Here is a 13,742-nt window from a genome sequence, read left to right as displayed (position 1 = left end):
AGCAGCCATCCTCTTTATACGTGTGATGAACGTACCCTCTGGAATTTGGGATTGTTTGGTGTTGTTTACTGTGGCTCCGGCGGGGTTCTGGCGTACATCTTTGGGCGTAGTGTGCCTGGAAGAGGTGGAAGAAGCGTTGCATTATGGATGTGGAGGGAAGGGCCGCGCGCTCGTCCATTCACACTAAAGAGAGCAGGAGATCTGTTATCTCCACTCCATTAACATGCCCCACACACACAGTGGTAATATGATTACTATCAGCTGAAAAAATAAAGGACACCCAATATGTAGGGGTGTGTGTGTGTGTGTGTGTGTGTGTGTGTGTGTGTGTGTGTGTGTGTGTGTGTGTGTGTGTGTGTGTGTGTGTGTGTGTGTGTGTGTGTGTGTGTGTGTGTGTGTGTGTGTGTGTGTGTGTGTTACTTCGTGGGCTGGAACGTATTTGTCAGTCTGTCCTCCACTGCTGTCCTCACATCAGTTTTCTGTCGAGATAACATGAAGTAGATTTTCTTTTAAAACTCCCGGGGAATCTTACTTTGTGTACTAACTTGGGCCCCTTCCCTATAGGCTATACTTCCTTCACAGATGTTACAGATAGGTCTACTAATAAAGGCTCCATTCTGGTCAAACAGAGTCAGGGTGCTGCTATTGTGCATGTTGGCTCACTGGAAACACTCTGCTGCTGCACCAGTGGGTCTCTAAAGTGTCCTTGAGGGGTTCCAAATGGTCCTGGCTGGTATAGACCCCTATGGGACCTTGATCTACAAAATGTATAGGGTTTAAGTGGGGAAACTCATGTCATCAAGAATTCGAGTTTGGTGTAACCCAGGCTGGCTGCACTGCGCTATATGCTATAGGTCTTGACTCTCAACCTCACCTTGATCTGCATATTGCTGAACAACGTGTTGCTGTTCAACAGCATGTGGTACTGCAGACCCCAGCCGACCTCCCCTACGTGGGCACATCTGGGCAGGGGTGTGGGTGCGTGCGGGGCAGCCCGCCACAGGTACCTCGCATCACTGGAGCCCTCGGGGGACGCGGCACCCTCGCCAACGTACCACGGGAAATAACCAGATTTCGGCCGGTAGTCTCCGATTCCATCTGGACCTTTTGTTGGATTAACAAGATGGAATAAGACGTGCACGCACGCACGCACGCACGCACACACGCACACACACACAGAGTTGCCATTGAGAAAACTGACACAAGACAGTCTAGAGTCTAGACTGTATGCATGGTGGTCCATGGGAAAATGTTTTAAAATATAAATAAATGTCTTTGTTAAATGTATTAAAATATATTTAATATCGTATTTCTAAAGTCCATCAAATGTAAGAAAATGTTTGAATGAATAGCTAATATTAATAGATTGAAATTAAATCATGACTGTTAAGGGCTTGATTTCAGTCATTGCACGATACTACGTGCAACAAATTATATCAAGCCCAGGCATTATTACCTAATAATGATGACTATGAGTCAATCAGGCAAGCTGGTACACTTACCCTTCTTTAGATTCTAACTCCCTTTTCTGTGGAATTTCTTAACCTCAGACTTCCCAGTAACTGACAACATTGACGCACTTCCATGGAACAGTGCACAAAAGTTTAGTGCACTGTTCCGTGGAAGAAAATACAAAATCTTCACTTTGCTACATTACTAAATGCATGGTCAGGGACCACGTTCAACACCTTCACGGACCACCAGTGGTCCACGGACCACCTGTTGAAAACCCCTGGGAGACAAAAAGTGAAAATAGCCACTATAATAATGACCCAAAATATAGGGACACCAGGTTAAAGATGTTTAACAAGTAAGCAACGATAAACTGGATATAGAAACGCTGAAGTTAATTATGTGAGGACGTAATAGATAAACTCCTACTAACCTTTACCAAATATTTAATATCCATACATCCAGGGGAGCAGAGGAGGGGGGACATCCCCTCCAGTTTTGAGAGGAAGAAAAAATAAAAATGTATGACGAGAAAGCCTTAGCACTGCCTGTGTATAGAGTTGCAGGGACCGTGAAAATCACAGGCTGAAGAGCTGCCAAGTGATTGCAACGTGGATGCAGTGAATTGTGTCTAAATGTATCTATAACCCTAATTATGAAATGCCCTCTGCACACCTTTGACATCAACATATTTCAAAACATGCAGAAGAAGTGACTCAGGCTATATCTGATCATTCTGATGTATGAGCTGTGGAGAATATGAGACACCTGTCTCTCTCCTACCTGTAAAGATCATCCTCTGTCCACTGTCTCTCTCCTACCTGTAAAGATCATCCTCTGTCCACTGTCTCTCTCCTACCTGTAAAGATCATCCTCTGTCCATACGGTGTCTGTCCTATACTTAAATAGACGCTCCTCTGTCCACTGTCTCTCTCCTACCTGTAAAGATCATCCTCTGTCCATACGGTGTCTGTCCTATACTTAAATAGACGCTCCTCTGTCCACTGTCTCTCTCCTACCTGTAAAGATCATCCTCTGTCCATACGGTGTCTGTCCTATACTTAAATAGACGCTCCTCTGTCCACTGTCTCTCTCCTACCTGTAAAGATCATCCTCTGTCCACTGTCTCTCTCCTACCTGTAAAGATCATCCTCTGTCCATACGGTGTCTGTCCTACTTAAATAGACGCTCCTCTGTCCACTGTCTCTCTCCTACCTGTAAAGATCATCCTCTGTCCATACGGTGTCTGTCCTATACTTAAATAGACGCTCCTCTGTCCACTGTCTCTCTCCTACCTGTAAAGATCATCCTCTGTCCACTGTCTCTCTCCTACCTGTAAAGATCATCCTCTGTCCACACGGTGTCTGTCCTATACTTAAATAGACGCTCCTCTGGCCACTGTCTCTCTCCTACCTGTAAAGATCATCCTCTGTCCACTGTCTCTCTCCTACCTGTAAAGATCATCCTCTGTCCACACGGCGTCTCTTCTGCCTTCATTTTATTCTTGTGCATCCTTTAATTGTGCCCCTTTGATGTTCTCACTCAGGCTGTTGTTTGGGGATTAGACGGGAGATTCTTGTATACGCAACAGCACTCTGTGTGTGGTCTGTGTGTGTGTGTGTGTGTGTGTGTGTGTGTGTGTGTGTGTGTGTGTGTGTGTGTGTGTGTGTGTGTGTGTGTGTGTGTGTGTGTGTGTGTGTGTGTGTGTGTGTGTGTGTGTGTGTGTGTGTGTGTGTGTGTGTGTGTGTGTGTGGACCTCCAGGGGGTGAATATGAGCCATGGTGGTCATAGGGTCAGTTCCCTGTTGGCAAGCAACTGATGGTGGTTGTCATGGCAGCAGTGTTGTTGTGACTTCAGCTGAGTTTCTCCCTCACATAACTTCCACGTTAAAGTTAAACTACTTCAAACCTCGCGTCCCTCATTTTGGCATGTCATTTTAAGCAAATGTGTACAAATGTAATCCTAGAATACTAAAACACAGGTGATTTTCACCCGGACAATTATATTTTTGTAATTTTCATAATGTTGCTGATGTCTGAGGTGGGCGGGTCTTTATACTCTCATGATGCTATCAGTGACATGATAGAAGGTAGGTTTGTTTCCCCGCCCACAACCCTGTTTATTTCTACAGGCAGGTGTTTAGTGTTTAGTGATAGTGATGGAGTGATAGAGACGAGTGATAGAGTGATAGAGTGATAGAGAAAAATCCCCCACAATGGGATTTTCAGGTTTGTTTCCCCGCCCACAACCCTGTTTATTTCTACAGGCAGGTGTTTAGTGTTTAGTGATAGATGAGTGAGTGATGAGTGATAGAGTGATAGAGAAAAAATCCCCCACAATGGGATTTTTTCCCCTTTCTCTTTCACAGGACCATTCTCACATAGGAATGGGGGGACCAAAGGAGAAGTTTCCAGCTCCATTGTTCTCCCCCCCCCCCTTTTTTTTGTACTCATCAGTAGGCCTATAATTATTATAATGATTTAAGCATGATATTTGTTTCTATTTGTCACATCAGCAACAACTGTGCAAAGAAAGTGAACTTCTGCATAACACGAGGAAAATAAATAACTGAAATCTCAACTGAAACTGAAACTTCCATGAAACTGGTGGAAGCGCTGCACCTGCACAGTGATGGTGAAGAAAGGAAACTTGAAAGGACATTTTCTGACAAACCACAAATATTTGAACAAGGCAGTTCAGTTGACAAGTTAGGAAAAACAAATAAGGAATTGAAATCTCAACAATTGGGAAATGTATTGTACATATCAGTATTTTAAAAGTCCCATGGATTAATTTTGCATTATATTTTGATAACACCTCTTCAGAATTTATCTTGCCTTTATTATTCACATTCAACTATTGAGTTTCCCATTAACTTTTAAATGTTAAAATTAAATGTTTGCATGGTCGTTATCTTATGATTATCACTGCCACTGAAAAAGAAGCTCAACGGACCTTGTGCCTGAAAAGGTTTCCCACCTCTGTCCTAATGGTTGTGATGACATCTGGCATCAAGGTGCCCTTGGCTTCAACAAGGCTCTCAGTATCAACCACCACCTGCTACATTTAATGTATACGGGCCTTGTAGGGTATTTATATCTGTCTGTCTGTCCGTCCGTCCGTCTGTCTGTCTGTCTGTCTGTCTGTCTGTCTGTCTGTCTGTCTGTCTGTCTGTCTGTCTGTCTGTCCGTCCGTCCGTCCGTCTGTCTGTCTAGTTTTATAATTGGCTAACTATGGCTGTTATTACTGTTAAGCTCTTTTTTTCTTTTTTACTGAATGCAACAACTAAATACAAACTCCAAACTATTTTGCATTTACTAATTTGTTTTGAGAGTCAGTGAAAATGGGTAATTATAATAAATCTATGCTTTATGGAATCATTTGTACAAAGCTGGCGGCGACATCTTTCATTGTTGCCAGCATACTGTCTGGCTTGGTTCCCGCCACTAGGTGGAGACAAAACTCTATTGTGTCGCATCTCATTGTCCTCGAGCTCCATTTTTCTAAATGGACTCGCCCAGTAGCCTCCCCCTCTGTCATGTTAGCCACACTGAGCTAGAGAACAGCCGGAAGTGCCACTAATTTGCATTTAGAAAGAACATCTTAGTTCTCAAAGTGGGGTCCGGGGACCGGGGGCAGGGGGTCCCCAGATAAATGATGGATAGTTAGGAACCAAATGGACTTTTGTGTTGTTCTTAATTTAACTTTTAATCTGTTTTAAATCAATTACCTCTTCCATACAGGAAAGGATTCCAAATAAGCCAGCTGGCTTCTTCCTTTCCTTGCATTGTATTTTTGTTCTTTGATATGTATTGTCTATATTTTGTACTACGTGCTAAATAAATAAACCTAAACCTAAACCCTTATGTGGTTATAACTCTGAGAGTGTAGCCTACAAATGACACCAAATGGACCCTTATGAGTCAATTTGATTCCATTTTATGGTTATCTGTCTGTGGTCTAATAATGCATGGGCTCCCAAAGGGGTTCCAGGCACAGGGAGGGACCCCCATGTGGCCCTAGCTATTTAAACATCTTGACATTCTTGGAAAATGTCTGAATATGAAAATGTTAACACCACAAATCTTACATGCAGATTTTGGCACAAAATCTGTTCAGATGGAGGTCCGCGACCAAATAAAATACACATTAATCATTAATGTAGGGTAAGGGTCCTTTACCGTCATTGACATGAAAAGATTTGAGAACCATTGATCTATTCTATATCAACAAGAAGATGGGAATAAAATAAGGTAACTAATACATAAAAATGGTATGTTGCAATGGAGACGCCCATGACATTTAAACAGAAGACTGAGAAGAGTGCTGTGTAGTGTATCGTCACAATGGATTAATGTCTAGTTTACAGCTTAGTTCATTTGGCTTAGTAAATCTCCAAATATCAGGCTATTGTATAGTAGGCTACAGTCAGAGACCATTAGAAATAACAATTCCCTTCATAATCATAGATATTCGATAAGACTTTAGAAAAATAGTGTTCTGACAGACATACAGCAAAGATGTTTTACTAGTGAATAATAGGAATATAGGCTTTTTACCTTTTAAATGAAAGTATATTTTATTTTAATAGCCTACTTATCTTTTTATTATGTGATGATGTTTTTTTTTTATAGCAGTTTACTGTTTTTTATTAATGAACTGCATTACTGCAAGTCCCTGACAAATGCATTTCACCCTTTTAGATCAGTGGATTTTATTTTGAAGTCACTGAGCGGACATACCACATTGTCCCGTCGTTGTGTGTGTTGACGCAGTGCTTTGGTTTCTGTCACCATGGTGGAATACAACAGAAGAAACCAGCAGCGTTACTTTTAAACCAACCCATCAAAACATGCTTTTTATGGTGACATTCTCTCAGTGACCGCGTCCATCCAGGCCTCATAATGGACACCTTGTTATTATTGTCAGGATAACGGCTATGTCTGGACCATACTTTGCTTTTTTCCCTCTCTCTCTCTTTCTTTTTTTTCCCCCTTTGGGGACTCAGTCTAAAACACGGGGAATGTATTTTTTCGTCGACAGGCAGGCAGCAGAATGCCGAAGAAGACAGACGAAGAAATGCTGTCTTTAATGAGCTTATACAGTGACGGAATCACTTCACCCTGATAGATCCTGCAACCATTTTTTATTATCAGATAGTACCGAGGAGCAGTATCTCGTCTCTTCTCTCTTTCCTACTGATAGAATAAGTTGTCCTCCTGGGGTGGTGGCTTTGGGGACAGGACTACAGAAGACAGACACCCCGTAGGAAGGGGACAGGCTGGGCCCTGTTGCCCCGCCGGGGGGGACACACACCAACGGAGCAACAATAAAGACCATCCCATCCGTTCTGGGGCTCTGTAAATATCAAAACTGCTGGGATAATATTCTTTTTTTTTGGGAAACCGAGAAGGAAAAGGATTTCCCAGTTTTAATCGGAAACACAATGGCGTCTTATGTGGATAACAGCTTTCGGCAGGCTGTGATGATGAATCCGGCCGAAAGGACGCAACAGGTCAGATCAAATTATTTATGTTTGATTATTTATGATTTATTGTTTTCTCGTGCACAGTACGTACGTACGTGTTGCTTGCGCCTTTGTGCTGCTGTTCATTGATGCAACATGGTGACCACTGACCAGTCTGTCATAATAAGAGGTGTGAACAATTAAAATACACAATGGCTATACAAATTACCTGCCAATATATTTTCTTATATTTATTTAACATCTAATTCTAACTGACTGGCTGCAATATCTTGTCATTGCAGGACACAGGAGCAAATCCTGGTATAAATACATAAATAAATACATGTATTTATATATATTAATTGGTAATCCAGATTGTAGGATGCACTATCGATTCCTCCTGAGGTCAACCTCACAGTCACGTCACACAGGTTAAGCGTGTGTGTGTGTGTGTGTGTGTGTGTGTGTGTGTGTGTGTGTGTGTGTGTGTGTGTGTGTGTGTGTGTGTGTGTGTGTGTGTGTGTGTGTGTGTGTGTGTGTGTGTGTGTGTGTGTGTGTGTGTGTGTGTGTGTGTGTGTGATCTGTAATCCGTTGCCATTCAGGTCCTACCCCGTTGAACCGCTATATCAGAGAAATAATATGTCTGGGCTGTGGTGGTGGGGTTTTTGAACCCAAAGTATGCTTGGGGTTGCAAAACACAGCTCTGTGTCTCTGCCTGGTAGAACCAGGGTGGCTGAAGGGCTGCGCTTCTCATCCTTATTCATTTCAAAAACCCCAATTTGATATGCATTAGGCCTAAGCAAGGCCACAGACCTATCTATCTATCTATCTATCTATCTATCTATCTATCTATCTATCTATCTATCTATCTATCTATCTATCTATCTATCAGAGAACCACTGCTTTAGGACAACTGGCTCCTCCAGGATGAAGCCTTCACAGGAAAATCCTCAGTGTCAGTCCACATTTACTGTGTTGAGATTGAAAAAGAGGTTATATTACCAGTTTCCCCTTTTGCTTGTTTGCGGTTCTATCATCACAGTATTATGGACTGATACCCAGTATTGACAGGAAGTCAGGAAATGATGCTTTGTGCATGGATAGTTTCGGGTTCATGCAACTTGTGTGTGTGTGTGTGTGTGTGTGTGTGTGTGTGTGTGTGTGTGTGTGTGTGTGTGTGTGTGTGTGTGTGTGTGTGTGTGTGTGTGTGTGTGTGTGTGTGTGTGTGTGTGTGTGTGTGTGTGTGTGTGTGTGTGTGTGTGTGTGTGTGTGTGTGTGTGTGTGTGTGTGTGTGACTGTGTGTGTGTTTTTCCAGTGGTGTAATGTTATAATATCACAGTTAGAATTACTACCAGACTGATTTCCATCCATCCATCATCCATCCATCTTCAACCGCTTATCCGTAGTCGGGTCACAGGGGAACAGCTCCACCAGAGAGAGAGCTCCAGACTTCCTCTCCAGAGCAACATTAGTAACTTCATTCTGGGGGATCCCGAGGTGTTCCAAGAGCATTTTGGAGATATAATCCCCTCCATCTGATCCTTGGTCTTCCCAGGGGTCTCCTTCCAGTGGGACGTGCATCGAGGACCTCCCTAGGCGTGAGACTCGGGAGGCATCCTTACCAAATGCCCGAACCACCTAAGCTGGCTCCTTTTCCAAGCAGCGGTATTTACTCCGAGTCTGTCTCGCGTGACTGAACTTGACCATAGGTGAGAGTAGGAACGAAGATTGCTCAGTAGACGGAGAGAGCTGAGACAGAAGGCAAAGCTTACCTTCTGGCTCAGCTCTCTTTTCAGACTGATTTCAAGCTCTTTCATTTAGGCTCATTTCTGCTGAAAGGCTGCACATCATCTATGAGTATAGTCTACTAATGCCACTACTTTGTCTTGGTCTGAATCTGTTTCAACAAAAGCAGCTTTACACACAATAGACAACCACTTAAACCAGAAGGCTGTGGCTGGTGGCCGAACTGCCTCCGCTGCTCTATGTGATATTATTTAGGAAACAACTCTGATGTCATATCATCTATTCTATGAGTATATATTCTACTAATGCCACCAATTTGTCTTGGTCTGAATCTGTTTTCAACAAAAGCTTTACATGCAATGAATACACAATCAATCAATAGGCTACCACTTAAACCAGAAGGCTGTGGCCGGTGGCCCAACCAGACGCTGCTCTATTATATGGGATATTATTGAGGAAACAATTGTGATGTCATTGATGGGCTGTCAACCAGACTAGACTTGGTAGGTACTAGACTGCAGTCTGTCCTTCATTAACACGACGGATGGTTGCTATGGTAATTATATAGGTTGACAAAAGACTATAGGATGCAGAATTTGGCATGCATTGGTGGGAGCTAAATTCATCCATAAGCTCCATTCCAAGCTGTAATCGGAATCAGTTATAAAACAAGTACAATGTAGGTACAGGAACTTGTATTGGACCAGTAACGGCTTGGTTAGTGACATTATTAAGAATAATATAATCAATGACATACAAGGACAACATTGTTTCATATTAAATCTTTTTCATATGCGTTTTGTTTGTAGGCTAGAAGTATTTCTCTATACAATGTCGGGAAGCCTTAAAGAAGATACAGGTTGTATCTTCTTTCCAGTAGTTGTAATTTGTAACTCATGATTATTATTAGAGTATATACTAGGGTCCAATGTGGGAACCTTCAGAAACACTGCAGGTCGTGCTGCGACCAGGCAGGGATGGAGGTCAGGAGTACACCACTGCATCAAATCAAGCTCAAAACATTCACAATCCACAGTGAAGGGAAGCATAGTTATTTATATTCATAGTAGTGGAACGCTCTGCAGAACACTGACAGAATGGTTTGCCTTATCGATCCACAGTCTGGGACTATTAAACGTGTCCTGCTTGTTGGTAATAGTTACTGTAGGGGCTACAGTACACCTTTCAGATTCTTCTAATTCAGCTGTTCAGTTGGTGGTTGACCCTGTGTTGTCTGACAGTCTATCCTAATGGGGTTGACGGCGCCCCTCTTGTCGGGATTAGCCAACGGTTAGCGTCTAGGATCTGTTGGTGGGAGGGACTCGGTCTCAGACCTTCATCTCAGTCTAATCTGCACCATTCATCATCATCTAGATTGCTATTGGAATCTTTGCTATTCCTCCTGGAGATTGTATGTCTGTATGTCTGTATGTCTGTATGTCTCTATGTCTGTATATCTGTCTCCACAACCTCAGTATTTTCTCAGAGGGGATTAAGGAGGTGTTTTCAGAGAGCTGTTGCAGAATGTCTAGCCTCAGGAATCAAAATCACCTGAGTAGCTCAAGCTCTTTCTGTTTATTTAAGCTAAGCAAATCCCGAACATTTGCGGTGTCAGGCGTGTCACATTTTCCCTTCAGATTTAGTTTTCTCAATACGTAAAATGAAACCTTAATCATATACATGTTGTTTGGAAAACGGATATTTGTAAATTGCAACGGCCACTGTGGTTAATTATTTGGTTATTAAACGATGCAGCCTCCTCCTCTCCTCTCCTCTCCCCTCCTCTCCTCTCCTCTCCTCTCCTCCAGATGAAGTACATAGCATTCATGACATGTCATCTGTGTTATTGTTTAGCCAGGTGTCCAGAGCCAAAGGCCGCCTGCCCATTTCTCCACAGCTCTGCCCCCTGCCCTGTGTGTCAGGGACAGGGGCACAGGACACAGATAGGCTTTCCTCCTATTGTAGCTTAACCCAAGCTAAGAATATCTAGAAGAATTACAGAGACAAAATGTACATGTAGTCACTTAAACCCTCTATACCAGTTGTTCTCAAACTGGGGCCCAGGGACACCCAGGGGTCCTTGAGGAGGGAACTTGTACAAATGGAACTTATGTGTAAAATGTTTGAGAAGCACTGCTCTTATGAATTGCAACTTTAAAGAGCACAATTCCATCAGAGTTATGGGAATTCTTGAAATGTAAAAGTTTGAGAACCACGCTATACTGCCAAAGAAGAATTGCCATATCTACAAGCTCACAGCCAGTTGCAAATGTGACGTGTTGTGAGCTTGTGCATCTGCTATTTTTGTTGTTGTGAATGTTCCCCCCAGAATAGAGATGCTAGCGTTCAAGCGGGACAATTAGCTGGTATTCCAATCCATAGGGACACAAAACAACAGTAAAATATACATGAATTTCTGTATCAGTAACCTCATAGGTAAATGTCATATAGTGTGTTACGGATGATACTAATTAAGGCTCTTGTGTGCAGTTGTTCTCAAGCCTCTTATACCTCTGAGACCCAGTGGTGTAGCAGAGTGTTTCCAGTGAGCCAACGTGCACAATGACAGCACGCAGCACCCTGACTCTTTTTGACCAGAATGGAACAGAGCCTGTGAAGGAAGTAGGGAAGGGCGGAAGGGGTTCAGGTTCTTTCCAAAATTGGCGTGTGTACATAGAGCCCATTGCAGGTTAGATCTGTTGGACCCGCAGGTCACAAGTGACCCATACATCACTAGTCTCAGACAGTAACGACAATATAATAATCTTGATGTATACTCAGTCGTGCGACTTCACTCCATTATATGAAATTCCTTGGCGGAGTTACCAGCTCAGTGGCCTTGTGGTTAGATTGTCCGCCCTGAAACTGGGAGGTCGGGGTTCGATCCCCGGGCCAGGTCATACCAAAGACTCTGAAAAATGGGACCCAGTGCCTCCCTGCTTGGCACTCAAGGGTTGGATTGGGGGTAAGTCCCTGCGACATACTAGCGTCATGTCTAGGGGGTGTACTTGTACATCAAGCTGCCTCACGCTACAGAAACAGGAGATAGGAGATACGTGACAGAGTATAAATGAAGCGATAAAGTGTAACCTCACTGATTCCGATCCTAAATCCCATCATCCCATGGTTCTGAACTTCTGATGAGAGATAATCATATGCATATTGCATAGTGATTGATTTCCTCTGTGAAATACAGAAGTATACGCCTGATTTATTTGCATGACAGCTAATGGTCTTGCCTCCAAGAGATTACATTTTTGATGCAAAAACATACATATGTTTGGAATCAAGAATAGAGTGTGTCGTAGTTCCACGTTTACCAGAGCAGAGCGGTCTGACAATAAAACAGCTCATTGTTTCACAGTCTACAGCTTCATGTGAAGGAACATTGGTTCAATCATGTGGCACTAAAGTTAGAAGTAAGTTTTCTTTTCCTGTGGATGCACAGACTATGCAAGTGATTTCCAACCTCTTTAATTTCAAGGACCCTCGGTTTGATATGCACTAGGCCATAGACCCCCATCTGGAGCCCCCTCAAGGGTATCCTGAATTCTCACCTTAAAACACGCTCGCCCTCGTTTCTTTCCCCGCCGACCTCATGCTGACTGCTCGGTGGGACCGTTCTTGAATTCTTGTACAGTATCTGTATCTGTTTTACTGAGAATATTGTTAGAAATAAGTTTAGAGTTAGGCATAGTTTCACTGAGGTTAAGGTTAGGAATAAGGTTAGGTTTAACCGTCTAAGCATAGTTTACTTGGGTTACGTTTAGGAATACCAGCCTGAGCAGTTCCACGGCGCCGGCTATACGCGGCGGTGGCTTAGGGGTAGAGTGGCTGGATGGGTTGCCAGTTCGAACCCAGGCTCCCCCAGAGTTAGTGTTGAAGTGTCCTTGAGCAAGACACTGAACCCCTAATTGCTCCTGTGCTGGTTGATGCCTTGCATGGTTTCCGCCGGCATCGGTGTATGCATGTGTGTGTGTGTGTGTGTGTGTGAATGGGTGAATGTAATGCACAATCTATATAAATATATAAAGCGCCTTGTATAAATGCACTATATAAATGCACCATTTACCATTTACGCCTGGCGTGACTGTGTTTTGAGGCCAGTTTGTTGGTGTTCCTGTTGGGGGATCCCCGGACCCTGCTTTGAGGACCTGTTGGTGTTCCTGTTGGGGGATCCCCGGACCCTGCTTTGAGGACCGCTGCTGAAAGCTTAGCGGCTCTAATCATCCTGTGAAGGAAGCCGTTTCTACCTATTGTGTCCTGAGCGTTGATAGCCCAAGTGTCCGTCCGTCTGTCAGCTTCCTGCCGGCAACAAGCAGGAAGAGGATAAACGTCAGGATGCTTTTTGAACTCCTGTCAGGAAGGAGCTTCTCTTTTCCCCTCTTCCGCATAAAGCCCAGTTGTTGTTGTTTTTATTCCAGCAAGCTGCTCGTTGCTTTGGTGACCTGTTCCATTTTCATCACTGAGTCACAAAGCATTCTGAGAGTCTTATTTATAACCCCCTGCCGGTCTGTCGTCAAAGTTAACCAAAGTGAAAGACATTCTGTGGAGATGTTGTCCTATAGTACTACCGGGTGCTGGACGTACCGTGGAGTTTCCCAGAGTCAGAGTGAAACTCACTGAAGTGTCTCTTTTTGTGTGTGTGCGCGTGCGTGCGCGCACGTGCGTGCGTGCGTGCCGCTGTGCCAGGCCCGTACAACTGCAAATGATGTCACATGTTATTCTTGTATTTGGAAGAGTGGAGGCAGGCGCTTGCTAAAGTGGTCACACAGCTCTGAGAGGGAGTGAGAGAGAGAGAGAGAGGGAGTGAGTGAGAGAGTGAGAGAGAGTGGCCACAGTGACGTTGTTCAGCCTCGTTTAAAAACAGAGCCTTGAATTCGGGAGGGAAGGAAAAAATAAACTGCCCACACAGTGACCAAAACACAGCCTCTAATTGGCTGTTTTGAGCCATGCTCTGAGCCGTCATTGGTTCAAGTTTCCCAGTGAAATTGACGTGTACGTTGGCATTGATTGATTGACAAAAAGCCCAAATAAAATACTGATTATCATATTAACCGTATTTGCTTGTGGACTA

The sequence above is a fragment of the Electrona antarctica genome (genome assembly GCF_951216825.1).
Source record: "Electrona antarctica genome assembly, chromosome: 1".
Taxonomy (NCBI): domain Eukaryota; kingdom Metazoa; phylum Chordata; class Actinopteri; order Myctophiformes; family Myctophidae; genus Electrona; species Electrona antarctica.
This window is presented reverse-complemented; position numbering follows the sequence as displayed.